Raw genomic sequence first — 14417 nt, forward strand, 5'->3', positions numbered from 1 at the left:
CAGAGATTCTCTTAATTCTAGAAGAAACGGATGATTTCATGAAGCGTTTTGTTTATATGGGTATAGGAGGGCAGGGGCAAAGTTAGGATAAGAAGCTATAGCTCCGATATCATAATCAGGGGCCTTGCATGATTTTGGTTCCTCGTGGAAATCGATATACAGACATGGAAGGAATAGTAAACTGGGATGATATGCCTGCAGTTGCCCGTAACTACGTCTTCATCTCATCTCCAGAAGGGCATCAAGGATGACACAGGAGAGTCAAGATAAGAAAGACAAGGGTCATGTGGAAATGACATCGTTTGAATGTCTGGACCCAGGGGATCTCGAGGCCAGCCTACCCCTTCCCCTGCCAGTCTTCGCAGACACACAAACCAATCGACCCTTTAGTCTAGTGGAAGTTAGGTTTCTACCAGTTGTGATTGAAGACATCCAAACACAACACTCAAATGCTTAGTGGGGGTCAAATGAATACAAACTTCATTCATCTGGGGGACCATGAATGCTAGCAATGACACGACACTCCAAGAAACTGATCTTGAGAGTTTCAAATAAACATATTTTCCTTTTTATAGTCTATGGTGTGTTATATCTGACACACCAAAATTTCTGAAGACTTCCTGATGTCTCTCGGTATATTCACCCAGCAATGAGGACACCCTAAAAGTACACTGCCCCAAGTCAGCTGTGAAAGAGAAGCTTCCAGAAGGCACTGGAAGATGCCACGCTGACAGTTCCGCCAAGAGGTCCAAACTCCCACACCCCTCTGGGAGTGGAGCCTGGCTGGCAATGGAGAAGATGGGGAAGAACTGCTCTGTAAGACGGCTGTCTCACCAGCACACCCAGGGAGGAGGAGAAAGCGATGAGAGATGGCCACGCATTTAGAAAACCAATCGCTCACGCACAATCAATAAAACCTACAACACGGTGGAGAAGGAATTGGGCACGTGTAGTTCAGCACTTAAAATAAAATGACATCTTCAGCAAACTTCACAGTGGGGACTTATATTAAGATTCTAGAAGGGAAGCACTGAATTCCCGATTTGGTTAGGGCTGGACTTTTGTGTTTCTTTCCATGAACAGGACAGAGGGGCAGCTTGCTTTACTGCACAAGAAAGAACAATATGAGGAAGGTTACCATTATGCAGCTTATATAGCTTTCCTGGATTCCCATTTTAGGCAGTGAATGGACCATGCATTTTTACCTCCTGCCCTTCCAGAAACCCTGCTAAAATGACAATAAAGGAAGTTAGCGGTGGAAAAAACAACAATGACAGAGAAAGTTGGCGAGCAGACAACTGAAGAGGAGAAATTTTAAAGCATTTGTTAAAAAAAATGGAGGATTGTTGACTGGTGGAAGGGGAGAGAAAGCCGTGGCCACTTTGCTCTCACAGATGCAGAACAGGTGAGGTGCCTGGGGTTCAGGTGGCACACAGCGTGTTGCCTGTTGCCAAGCACTGCACCCCACAGAGACAGGGGACTGATTCTTTAGAGAACTGAACCCAAGAGGCTTTCGAGCTGGGAATGCTGGGCACGGAGCAGGGCTGGGCTGGGGCACAGGAGTGGAAATCTCTGATATCACCCTGGAGCCCTCAGCCCCTACCCTCTGCCCCGCTGCTGTCACACCTGCAGCCTGTGGCTCCTCCCTGAGGGGACGCAGGAGTGTTCCTCTCAGGAGGAAAGGCTCTGGGAGAAACTCCACCAGTGGCGAGGATGGAGAGGCTGGCCCGCTCCTCGACCACCCTCATGCAAAAGCCCACCGGGCCAACAAGAATCGCCACTCCACGTTCCCAGAACTTCTATTCTGTTTTCCAGTGTTGCATTCCGAAATCTGAATGGATAAGAAGGAACCACCAGGCAAGTGAGGACAGCCTCTAACATGAAAGAGAAGGCCTGAAGCAAACCTATGATATGTGCAGTGATATTTAACATTGCACAAAACTTAATTACCAGAGTCATTACTTCCCAAAGTCCTCAAAATCAATGAGACGTAGTAAGGTGAATACTATTACTTTAACCAAAAGCTGGGTATTATTTTAACCAAAAGGAGGAACAATAAAAAGGAGTAGGAGAGATATAGCATCATCTGTCATGGCAAAAAGTCCAGATAATACCTCTAACTGGCAAATTCATAAACAACAGTATAAGCCTATTACCTAGAAATATAGGGGAATATCGGGGGAAATTACCGTTATGTGTATTTGTGTGCTAATATGGAAAGTTCTCTATAAAGTGAAAAAAGCTGTTCAGTATGCTCCCATTTGTGTTTTTGAGAAAGGTTATACATTCATATATTTGTATATGAAACTTACAGAAAGTACATAAAAGCCGGAAGAGCAAGTTTGGGGATTTGGGGTGGGCATGAAGTTCCTCATGTTATTTTCATAATAACAATGAACTGGAAAATTAAAGCACTCGTGAAGCACCTAGCTCAGGGGCACGTCACATAACTCTAAGGCAATGGTCCCCAACACGGGCGCATGCTCTCCAGCAGGATATCGGAGAATTTCTATTTCTATTTACTTTCTATCTAAGAAAATCAACCTTTGCAAAACTTATAATACAGTGTGGCACATGGCCTCATCAGTCCATACGTCAAAGTCATGAGCTGTATATTGTAAGGGTGATAAGCTGCAGAAATGGTAGGGACCCCACAACCTGGAGGGGAGGGCAGTGGGAACACCACACCTTTGTCCACGTTCAGGGCATTGCGATGGACCGCAGCTTACGCGTGCCCAGCTGAGTGGATTTACGGAACATACCATCTGGTTTTAACATCTGGTTTTAATTAACCCTCACAAAACAGACACGTGTTTAAAAGGTTGCCTGAAAGAAGCCACTGACTGAAGCTTATACTAAAAACACAAGCACCAGTTGACGAGAATATGGTAGAACTAACAGCTGAGTTCCTGGAGCGTTCTCTCTGACCATAATATGAGGTCAAAGCATCGATGATTTAATTGGATATGACAAGAGCAGTTCAAAAACAATTGAAGTTATTGAGAAGACTGTTTGATATGTGGGCTCCCATCCGTTTTGGCTAACTGATATAACTGCACTTCCTTCAGTGTACGCTGTGCCTTGAGATATTAGTTGATGACAGCATAGAGCTATCAAATGGGCAAGTCATTTAAAAACTAAGCGCTCCACCGGAACACAAACATCTATGCTTTTTTCAAGGATGTGTAACATCATGTAATGCTAGACTGCCAAATTCAGCACTCCGCAAAATTTTACTAATTTAATGATTAATGTACAGAAGCTTCTTTCTAGGTTCCACTATAGCAAAAGACCGAAAACTACATACTGCTTTAGTTAATCCTACCTAGGTAAAAATGGCCAAGAATACAGGAAAAACCAATATGGCACCAAATTCAAACAAATTCCTTTGTTAGCAAATACTATTGGCAGATACATAGAAAACAATGGTCAATATTTGAAGACTCAAGGTTTAGAATAAATTGCACAGCCTAGGAAATCTGCTCTATAGGTGCATCTAAGTGAAGATGATTCTAACCTTTTCCTGCTTCTAGTAATTGCTAAATTATTCCATGTATTCAGAAAACTAGGTTGGCAGGTGGGCAGAAAAGGAGAGGGAGATTAAGAAGTACGAACTTCCAGTTACAAAATAAATCATGAGACTGTAATGTGCAGCAAAGAGAATAGAATAAATAATGTAATAACTATTGGTTCTCAGACTTATTGTGGCGATCGCTTTGTAAGTTATATAAAATGTTGAATCCCTATGCTGTACGCCTGAAACTAATATAATATAGTATGTTGTGTGTCAACTATGATTAAAAATAAATTTGAAAATAAAAAACGAAAAACAACTAGTCTGTGTGGTTGAGAGGGAAGCAGAGCCCAAATACTTTAAAAAGTTGTGGAATTTAAACGATGAGTCATGTGCTTCTCCTTTGCAAAAAAGACAAGTGTTCCAAATTTGTGGGCCTTTGCAGAGGTCAGAGGTCAGAGGTCAGAGGTCAGAGGTGTCTGTCAGTAGTGTGCTCCTCAGCAGCAAATAAATAAACACACTTCAAGCTTCCTTTCAAGGTAAAGGTGAGACTCAGCATTGACTAAGAAAACAACTGCTTTTCAAGAGAAACTAAAGCTTTGAAAAGAGAGGATTCGAAAAACAGATGTCGGGAAATGTTCTCACTTTTCTGTGATCTTGGGGCCGAAAACAGTGTAACTGTGTCACCTAAGAAAGCTCTTGTATCAGCACACCCAGAAACTTGGAAATAGAGTATTATTCTAGCTTCTTAGAAATTTTGCCAGAGAGTTTCGAGCCTGTTTGTTAATGAGCTTTGAACCCATTGGTTAAAACTTTAAAAACAACAATACCTTCCAATAAGTTTTGAAGTGTTCAGAGAAAATGAAATTTAACATCTGGAAGTCAACTCGAAGCTTTGTCACGTCAACTAAAACTGGCAGGACAGGCTGAGACAGGAGTATGATGATTTAGTAAAAGTGATACAGTTCTTGCATTTGTATTTTATAAATCTTTGTCAGTGTTTTCTTCAGCAACAAAAGCCACTGAAACCAAGAATCAAAATATACAAAACCTTAGAGGTAGGCTATAAAAAATCAATATGAAAATAAAATTTTCAAAAAATATACTAATTAGACTGCTCTCACTAAAAAAATTAATCATTTTTAATGAGGGCAAAAGATTTTTTTTATAGCGTTAAAATTATTTTTAAAATTGAATCTCACCATTTTTAGTTTTTAGATATGGTGTAAAATGTACACAGCATTGATATTTGCATATGACTATTATGTATAAATAAGTATACACGTTAGCACGCTTAAATTTCACACACATGATGTGTGGTCAAAATATTTGGAGTCTATTGTTCTATGGGGGATTTTCCAAGATACACATATCTTTACCCATCTCCTATCCTTGTGGTGGGGAACAGGACATTTGGCTGTGTGTTTCGGAGAATAAATAGTCCCCACGTATTTTTGACAGAACTCTCTGCTCCCTCCCACCAAGCCGGCGAGCCCTCTGTATGCTCTGAGAATTTAGTATGCACCACGGAGAAAGAATCCTATATTTGCACTGACCAGAGGCAGGCATACTACACGGCATTCACAGTTACCCATAGCAACATCTCACTTAAAAACTGTGAGAAACACTTTCATATGTACTACCTGCTTTTTCCCTCATAATAATGACATAAGATTTTTCTCATTGAACAGACAAGAAAGAAAGGGAAATAACTCAGCCGAGAAGATAAACGGCCTCCTTGAGATCATGAGAGGAGAACGGAGAACTAGATTCCTCTATGCTAAGGCCTATGCTTGTGCCAACCTCACATACACATTTCTGAAACTGGATGCTAGAGTCCTGAACAGGATGTCCCATGGAAAGATGACATTATAGCCACCGACGTGGCCCTGCATCTTACAAGGAAGCAGTGGTCCAGCCGAGTGCCCTCCATGAGTTTGTGGAAAGATGTGCCTGGTTATCACAGGTAAACCATGCAATGTTTGCAAAAATGTTGAAAGTTTGGGATATAGATATTTATATCAAATGACTGCAAGGGATTAACAGCACTTTCGTTATCTATATATCTAGATTGCAATCTTCTAAGTTAATTTCTCTTCGCCCCCATTTCTAAAATACATTCTGTTTGAAAGCTTCAGAATAACTTGCTTCTGAGTTCAGAGCTTTCCTATATGATAGGCTGAATCAGTCATGTTTTCCTGGTGAGTTACATTCTTTAGCCTAAAAGACTATTTCAAGCATGTGTAAATGCATTTTTCTAATAAATGAAAGCCAAAAGGCAACTCGTTTTGTCTGAAAAAGGAAGAATTGTTGAGCAAACAATAGTCCAAAGCTATTTTATTCGGAACAAAAGGAGATTGTTTCTAAGACATACCAGACTACATTTTTCACACAACTTTCTTTTGACACTGAAAATGTTTCCAAACGTTGAGGATAAGCTCAATTTAGAATTCAGCTTAGGTTTTAACATAGCTTCAATCCATCACAACGAAATGCTGAAAAGCACTTTTTCATACAAATTCGAATTTACTTTATCTTTTGATACAAAGCACAGGGGTGTGATTTTCAAAATAATCGTTAGCTCAGCTAATATCTTTTTCATGGCTGAAAACAACATTTTAAACCCTTGACTTAGGTGCCTATATACTCACAAATAATTGTACTGAAGTGTTTTACAAATAATAAAAATAACAAGCACTATTTTTAAATCTGGTAAGAAAAAACTGTCACCATGTCATTATTCATGAATTTTCAAAAATGTGTCATACCAATTATAATATATATCTTATATATATATAGATAATATATATCCACAAATACTCCTAATTCATAAACTGTCAAAAGAACAAAAATGCTACTGTTTGTTTTCATTATTTTAGGAAGAAGAGCACTTGCCACATGAGTTTTGCATAAATAATTCTCTCCTTTCCCCACCTCCTCCCACTACATTGTATATATTCTACCAGCTGTAAAAATAGATAACCAAAAAAACACAAAAAACAAAAACCACAGAATTAGATAACAGAGCATCTTAATTCCAAATTAGATCAACTGACATTAATTTCTCATTCTCCATATGCTACAAACATGAATTAAAGATGCAACACACCAAATTTAACCCAGGCGGTTCTCACTGGATTTTAAACTTGGAAACTTCTAAAACATTGGACAGGGAACTGTACACTTAGCTGTTATAAAAGATTCAAATTTTTTCCCTCATCCTTATATTTCGATTATCTTTTTTCTGAAACATTTGAGGCTAACTGTTTAGCCTCAATGTTAAGATCAAGAACAGACTGCAGGTGAGCCATCTAATCCTTGACCCAGCATTGCAAATACTGTATGGCCAAGAGAACATAAGACTACCCTACATGGTCTCTCCAAGGTCAGGTCTGAGGTATTATGATGCAGATCTTATTATCAGGTAAATGATGCAAATCTTAGAAAATGCATTAGCCTCTTTGATATCTTCTCACGAATGTCTTTCTTACTTCAGGAGTCAATTTCGCATTCAGATGTATTTTCCACTCTGATCTTAAAGGCTAACTGTTCAGTCTTACGCATGCTTGTCTTTGGAAAACACGATTTAAAGAACCTAACGAAGTTTATCAGTCAACATTCAGTTAGAAATGCGATTTCGATAACTCCAAATTCATGTTTTGTCAACTCTGAATAAGTTAATTCTTAATTTCTATCTCTAAACCTGTTTACGGAAAAACCAAGGGATTGCTGTATGAACTTCCATGGGAATCGTGAATTTTTTAATCTTAGCAGAGGAAAATCAAAATTTTCTTGTTTCATTGTGTTAAAAAGAAAATGACAGGACCCAAATGGAGTCACTTTCGTTAAGCCTCATGTTAGCAGACCAAGTCTTCATACCTAAACGAATCACAGTTACAAACCTCAATGCAGTCTTAACTGGTCAGTCTGGAATTTTCTGGTCAGTGCCAATGAGGTCATCTGCCGCAGAGGCCCTTTTCCATCCCTGAAGGGAGATGAGGTAATCTGCTCATTCCTTGTCCCTGTCTCCTTCTTCCTATAAAAGCCTCCTGCTCTGTAAAGCTTCTTGGAGGTCCTGTCTACGTGTCAGATGGGATGCTGCCTGACTCATGAATCGTTCAGTAAAGCCAGTTAGATCTTTAAAATGTACTCAGTTGAATTTTTGTTAACAGTTGTTACTTATGAATTTTCCTCATGCTCTCTTTTCCCCACTCTTTGTCACATGTTATCACATGCATTTCAGGAAAGGCCAAAGGACTTGAATTTGTTTCTGGCCCTCAGCAGCAGGAAAGGACCCTTTTGGCTGGCCGATGGATATGCTCCCTGACGATGTGCAGGAGCCACTTACAGCTTTGTGAGTGAAGAACGAGAGCTTTACCAGTGCTCACTGGTACCACTTCAAAATAAACACAAAACTCTCTGTGGTAGAACATAAACAGGAAGTCAACCAAAAGCTACTGCGTTGCCTTTTCCTGCTCATCAAGATGTGCCATGTAACGAATATCTGAAATAAACCTGCATCTGTCAAACCAAAATCTAATATGCAAAGAAAGATAAGGAAAGCCATTTAAAACCTTGTTGCAATACATGACAAATTATAATTTCACTGCTACCATTTAAGTATACAAGGGTTTTGCCTATGTGCAAGGCCTTTTATTGTTGAATTTAAGAATCCCCGAGATACTCAGTGACAGCAATTATTTGAGGACCTTACTGGTTTCTTCTCTAAAGACAACGTAAAAAGAATATGAGAATATAAGCATTTGTTGTAAAGGCAGGAAAAAACAAAACTTCTCATAATGAGAGAAAATATGGCCTATAGTTGTCTTCTTTCTTTACTAGATTAGAAGAAGCACTTCAAGGATAGGGACCAGATTATATTCATCTTTGTACATTCTGCCCATCCCAGGGTCCAACTACAAGAAACAGCTGTTGAACACATTTTAAACTCAATGTTCACTTATAAACTTTAAAAGTGACTATCTAGCAGAGACGAATCCTGATATTCATAAAACAAAAACGAAATGCTACCATGCCAATTGATAAATTCCTATTTACCAGATCACCAAAGTTCAGACTGATTGAATGCAAGATGACTTACTAAAAGATGATTTTACTGGCACAAAATCAATGAAATAAAATATTCTCCAAACACTATCTAATTCTACCAGCTGAGCGATTCTAAACAATAAACAAGTTCTTCTCTTGTTCTCATATAATTTGTTGACAGCCAATCAAATGAAACAGAACATTTATTGGAGACTTAGGTCAATAGTGCTTAAAGATGTATTCTGTTTTAATATACAAGCACCTCACCATCTCTAAATAAACACTACTGAAAGTGTGAAAATGGAAAAAAGAAAAAGGAAAAAAAACCCAGCTACTATAAGCACATTTTACTTAATATTTTACTTACATGTAGTTAAACATTTACCTGCTTGCATTCTTCAAAACTGTAGGTGCATGAAGAGCTCCCTAGACCTAGAATTACCCTAAGACGAGGACATTAAGTTCTCAACTGGCACAGAAAGCTAGAGGGGGTGACAAAACTTATTTCAAGGAAAGCAACATAGTGACTGAATTAACTATAAAATAGGCTGTTCTTTAAAAAAAAAAACCACTTTTAGATAACATATAAACAATACTGAAATAAATTTAAAATGCAAATAATAACATATCTAGATGTAAAATTTCAGGCAGTTTACCATTTTCATTGAAGAAATAGGCTTAACTTCATCGAAGTTTTAGGAAATGTCACTTTCCAAATTTGTTGATTTGTTAACCCAATCTCACTAGTTTTCTCCTATATATTTTTTAAAACTCTAGAGGTAATACACTTCCTATGAAAAGTATTACTTTACAACAATGCCTATAATTACAATGGTGACAAGTGTGTTCAATTCTAAAGACAGGTTTTTTTTAAAAAAACCTTCCTTCCTAAAAGATTTCTTTCAAAATGGATTAAGAAAAAAAGATATTTTACCTTCACTAAATAACAAGGGGAAAAAAAGAGGCATTTGATATTGCTATAGTCTGAATGTTTGTGCCCCCACCCCACAAATTCACATGTTGAGGTCTCAATCCCCAAAGATGATGGTATTAGGTGGCGGGGTCTTTGGGAGGTGCTTCCGTCATAAGGGTGGAGCCCTCACGGATGGGATTAGTGCCATATAACAGACTGCCACAGAGATCTCTAGACCCTTCTTTCACGTGAGGACACAGAGGGAAGGTATGGCCTACAAACCACGGAGAGGGTCCTCACCATGCCTTGTCCTTGGACTTGCCAGCCTTTAGAACTGTGAGCAATAAACTTCTGTGATTTATAAGCCACCCGGTCTGTGGTATTTTGATATAGCTGCTCCAATGGACTAAGATAGACATTCTCAGGAAAAGTCTGACCTTTCACTTGATTGGACTGTATACGTGACACTCTGTACTTGGTAGACAGGGTCCGCTTGACTAAAAACGCTTGCCCACTAGGGGAAGTTTCCAGCCACAGGCCACAGCAAGAATAGAGTATATGGGACACACTGCTTTCTTGTTTAATATGAAGCTGTTAACGATACCATGTCATTTCCTCTACTCAAATTACTAATTTTAATAATGACTCCCAGTGCCCCGATTATCATGACAAATTATGTGGTTTATACTCTCTCCTCTAACCCCATGACACAAAACACTAAAGTTGAGAGGCCTGACAGTGTTTAAATGTGTGTCTACTAAGTTAGCAGCTTCTAGAACTGTTGTACATGTTCGCTTCACAGCGATGACCCTAGTGTTCTGTTTTCAGACATCAGTAAATGTGTGATTATCAGCAAAACATTAGAAAGGGCCATAGATGGACAGCAAAAAACTCAAAAACGACGATGACAAAAAACTCAAGTTAGAGAACTCTTGGTTTCAGGAACCGCAACGCCCACCTAAAGCTCAGACAGGATGTGCAGTTTTGAGGCCTGATGCATCATCTCTCAGTTACTGCGAAGTACCTGAATTCGGAGACCTCTCACCTTCCCTGTCTTCCATGTTGGTTAAACTAGCAGACAGGCAAGGTTTGATCTATCGGTTCTCTGTTTTTTTTTGTTTGTTTGTTTGTTTTTTTTACAAGAGTAAAAAGTAAGATGGAAACAGGGGTGAGGAAGTTTGGCAGTAACTAAGATGACAATTTCTCATGGGTCAGGAGCCAGGTCACATAAGCTACCCTGAAAGCAGCACAGCAAGACGATAGCACAATATCGCACCAAACGATGTGCACTTGTACTTGGCAGTGACAGTCAACAAAAAGTTTATTTGCTTTGGTAATGATCCCTCTTCCGAATATTTTTTAAAATAATCTTTTTGTAAATAATGATAATAATAGATTGTAACCCATAGAATAAGAAACTATGAGTTCATGCTAAACAGATAGATGATACATAGATAGATGATAGATAGACAGACAGACAAGAAAAACTTTCTTACAGCAGAATTCCAACTAATAAAAGTAAAAGAATGACAAAAATTTAAAAATCACCTACTGGAAAATACTCCAGTAATAACTGCTTCAGGTAAGAATCATTGATGGATGCTAAAATTAATGAGCAAAAGGATGGTGAGAAACAGGATGCTTACATAGTCTCCAAATATCTCCCTACAAAATACTTATCAGGAACAAAGGGAAAAACAGTAACTTTACAGTTAATAGACAAAGCTGATATCACTGTAACCAAGAGATCAAAGTCAACATCATATGTCTTCTGATATGATGCACTGAAAGGGGCACAGAACCAATAACTTGATATTCTGATGAAAAATGCATAATATGAATCCGATCCTTCGTAAATAAGCCCGAATTGAGAGCCATTCTACAAAATAACTAGTCCGTATTCTTTATCAAAAGTGTAAAGATCCAGATGGACATATAAAGAAGGAGAAACTCGTCCAGATTAAAGGAGACTAAGGAGACATGACAACCAAATGCAACACGTGATCCTGAAACAGAAATCAAACAACTGGGGGAATGTGAATGAGATCTACTGATTATATAACAATATTGGATCCGCATCAATTTTCTGATCTTCGTTAACAGTGCTCTTGGTTACGTGAGACGTTAACATCTGGGTGAAGGGTATATGGGAAGGCTTCGTATTCACTTTTGTGACATTTTTAGGTTTGAAATTATCTGCAAAGGGGGAAAAAACCATCAATACCGTGTTTTTAGTTTGGTACATCCAATCGTTGTTTCTCTCTCTAATAATCTGCACCCACTTACTGAACTTAACGACTTGGTGTTACCTCAGTTTGTTTTTCGTACGCATCTTACATAGTATTAACTGAAATATTTCTCTCATGCCCCATGTACCATCTGTTCTAGTTCTTGAGCAAGAAGCAAGTTGCATAGGGGTAAAATATGCACTTAATCCCAGGCACCTAGCTCAGTGCCTGGCTCGGTTATGAATGAATGAATCAATCAATCCTTAAAGCTGATTTAAAAAAAAAATATATGGGAAAATAGACAAGGGGAATAGGACATGAAGTATTCCTGACTCTGTTACATTATCAGGTTTTAGGATAAGAGGGAAAAAAATAAGACTGACTTTTAGAAAGCAGTTGCATTTTAATTTTTTTATATTCTTTGATTTTCTATTTGTACAGAACCTTTCCATCCTGACCATTCATCATTTCTAAAAATTAACAATAACACCACATCCTCAAGGCTAACATGTACAGTCTTTCTTATGTCATCATCTTAACAACAGCGTGGAAGGAACCGGACTAATATATTCCTCACTGCTTTACAGATAAGGACACTGAGGCTAAGAGCAGGTAAGTGACTGGCTCAAGGTCATAACGACCTCTGAGCAATATGTCTTACTCTGATCACCTGGTCGGTACAACCCCAGAACCTGGGCTCTCAGCCATGGCACGCAGCTGCCTCTTGTCTTATATACACATAAATAAATGAAAAGGACATAAATTTTAAAAAGAGAGAGAGAGGAAAAAAAAACCAAAAACCTGTTCAATTAAAGAAACCAGAGGAAAACTGCTTAAGGAGCAGATGACAACTGAATAAAACAAACAACATGATACCTCTGTGTAAACTATACCTGTCCATTTTCTTTATTTCCGCAGTTTTCTGCTCTTTTTATTTTACCCAGGCACCCACAGTAAAAACTCCTCATGAAAAAATTCCAGCTTTGCCTCAACTGCTAGTAAAGAGAGCGGGGAAATGATGCTATCCTCATCAGTCAGCGTAAGCCGAGGCTTCTGGGGGCTCCTCAAAGCCTGCTGCAAAGGGCATAGGAAGAAGATTCGAGGCGGTGAGAATGGGGGACACCCAAGAAGGGAGGAGTCAGAGACACGGTGGGTGCCGATTCCTCGTCAGCGGGGCTGTCATTCCTTGAGGCCATACCCCAAAGCTGTTCATAACTTCATGCCCTCAAAACACTTCATAAAACCGATCGCCGGAGAAAAGAGACAATATATACGAAACACGACAGTGTAGTTTTGTTTTCTCGACTCCTCGTTTAAGTACAGGAGTCATTGCGTGTAAGGGGGTGAGAGTCCACCTGTAGACAAAGGGAGTGGGGGGTCTTTTCCAGACATCTCAGACGCGTCGTTAGGAGTGCAGAGTTCAAGTCCACGTGCCCTGAGGTTGCTGTGAGGACGACCTGAGTCTACAACCATGCCTGGCACTGGGTGACTGCACCATACTGTCACCGGCGTCAATATCCCCAGAGTGCGGCTCCGGACTAGACCCTTAGTAAATTTTTGCTGACTTTCATTGAAAATAAAATGTGGTTAAATCAAAATATGATGATTCGGCTTAGAGTTGTAGTGAGCCTGCAACTAAGGGGAGAAACTGCAGCTGGCCTTCCAGAGTCAGTGCGAACCCAGCCCCGTACAATGCCCACCATTATAGCCCTGACCAAAGATCTCAGCCGGAGAGGATGGAGAGAAGCAAGCTTGACCGTGTCCCTTCATCACCATCAGCAAATCTAAGACAACGACACTTCACTCCTCTTGATATGAGAAACTGTAATTCCTCCTCTGGTCTCGCACCCTATCGTCCTTCTTGTTTACCATTCGCGTTCATTTCCACGGTGACTGCAGATCTGGGGGCCGTGCAGACACTTGCTGACAATGCTGTTCAAACAACTTTCGAAGTCCATACACTTTTCCGTTTGGCTCTTCGCAGCAGCATCATATTCTGGGTACATTACTGCTAACCTGTTTGGCATTTACTTGCTTGTTTATTGTAATTCAATAGCATCTTTAAAAAAGTCCGAGTGTAGAAGAGTAATTAAGAGGTGACGATTCACATTATAAAAGAAGATGACTTTAAAGAAGGATTCACTGAAATGTTCTTTTCCAAGGCCCAATTCTGTCTCTGTCTCTCAGTTTAGCAGGGTGAAAGATTGCCAGGGAAGCATAGGTTTTTTTAAATCTATGGGCTAGGAAGGAGTACACCCAACTATTATATAACAAAAAATCACCTCTAATTTCACCAAATATTTATTGACCTGTACTAAGCTGAAAAACATCTCCCTAAACTGTCAAGTTTCATTGTTCTCTTCCAAAAGCAACCCCTAACGTGGTGGTGGCATGTATGTCCCCCAAAATGTCCAATTTGTGTAAAATCTGGGTTGTCCACAGGTTACTGCTCTTTAATTGAGATTTTAAAGATGTAATCTACGTATCTACATTTTTGTAAATAACTATGTAGTGAAGGAAGACAGACGAGGGGCGTTCAAAACCAAGTGACAGAAACAGACATGTGAGATGAGTGAAAAGTGCCAGCAGCTTGGGAGAGAGCGAGGGATGCGTAAGTGGAGCACGGGGGATCCGTAGGGCAGTGAAAATACTCCGTATCATGTCGCTGGATATATGTCATTATGCACTCGTCAAAGCCCATGAAATGCACAAC

General features: G+C 39.4%; 1 protein-coding gene and 1 long non-coding RNA gene across 5 annotated transcripts in view; one reads left to right on the forward strand and one right to left on the reverse strand.

Moving 5' to 3' along the window:
* The window catches only part of PIP4K2A (phosphatidylinositol-5-phosphate 4-kinase type 2 alpha), a 166805-nt gene that overhangs the window by 89664 nt on the left and 62724 nt on the right, over nt 1-14417 (reverse strand). The gene's annotated exons all lie outside the window — the stretch shown is intronic.
* Nucleotides 5089-12817, forward strand: LOC120614675 (uncharacterized). The gene is made up of 3 exons (XR_005656045.1): nt 5089-5480; nt 12146-12316; nt 12649-12817. It is a non-coding gene; the product is annotated as an uncharacterized LOC120614675 (long non-coding RNA).

The sequence above is a fragment of the Pteropus medius genome, unplaced genomic scaffold (genome assembly GCF_902729225.1).
Source record: "Pteropus medius unplaced genomic scaffold, Ma_sr-lr_union100, whole genome shotgun sequence".
Taxonomy (NCBI): domain Eukaryota; kingdom Metazoa; phylum Chordata; class Mammalia; order Chiroptera; family Pteropodidae; genus Pteropus; species Pteropus medius.